Genomic DNA, 1,037 nt, shown 5'->3' on the forward strand with positions numbered 1-1,037 from the left:
CTGGTATGTTTTTATGATAGTTCTGTATAGATGACAAGAGTTTTAAAAAATCCATTAAAATATTTGATATATTTATTCTGTTTTTATTATGCTTTCCCATTTTGTATTACTTACCGATTTCAATGTTAAACTAGTGATATTACGATTTAGTATGCCCCATCTATAAGAGGATGCAGAAAAAAACGTGTAGAATTCTTGTACAATGTTAAAAAAATGAACTGTTACTTTGGCAGCATCATTTACAACTAAATTTAATGAATGGTATGCACAAGGTACAAAAAAAGCTCTAGAATTTATTTTCCTTAAATTTACGATTTATGTATCCGTTTGTCATAAAAATTTGTCTTTCCACTTTTTTCCCAAGACTACAAGTATTCAAGTACAAAGTAACTGGTTTCAACTTATTTCTACTTAAGAAGTAAAGTAGTTAAATAATTAAGAGATAAGGGAATTGGGGACATAAATAAAACCTTGCTGAAAGAGTCAGAATATTAAAAACTCTAGAACAATGGTTCCCAATTAGTGGTACCAATTTCCCAATTAATTGGTGGAAATTGCATGAAGGGGTACGCGCGCCAATCTAAAATCGATCGATTTAAAATTTAAATGCATCAGATGAAGCAATAAAAAAAAAATAATGGGTGGACCATCAAAAATTCGGCAATTTACAACATGATGTCGAATGCACAAATTCGTTTATTTATAACTAAAAATATTCTCGAAATTTCATATTAAAAAAATGCATTTGCGACAATACCTAAATGAAATTCTTACACAAGAAACAAAAATTGTACAATTAACACAATTTGTTTTCGCGAAATTAATTTTGAAAATTTTTGTCGCTGTTGCGAATAACTCCACCGACCACCTTCCCATCTCTGACCATTAATAGACATTTCATGCAACAGCAGACTCAAGAGTTGTTTTGCAGAGCAATCGCTGAATAATTTTTGGGCTGACCTAAAAGACATTTATCATGTCAGTGAAGCGGCAATAAAATATTTACTACCATTTTGCACAACATACCTCTGCGAGAG

The sequence above is a fragment of the Centruroides sculpturatus genome, unplaced genomic scaffold (genome assembly GCF_000671375.1).
Source record: "Centruroides sculpturatus isolate CEXI.00-Female unplaced genomic scaffold, Cexi_2.0 scaffold950, whole genome shotgun sequence".
Classification (NCBI taxonomy): domain Eukaryota; kingdom Metazoa; phylum Arthropoda; class Arachnida; order Scorpiones; family Buthidae; genus Centruroides; species Centruroides sculpturatus.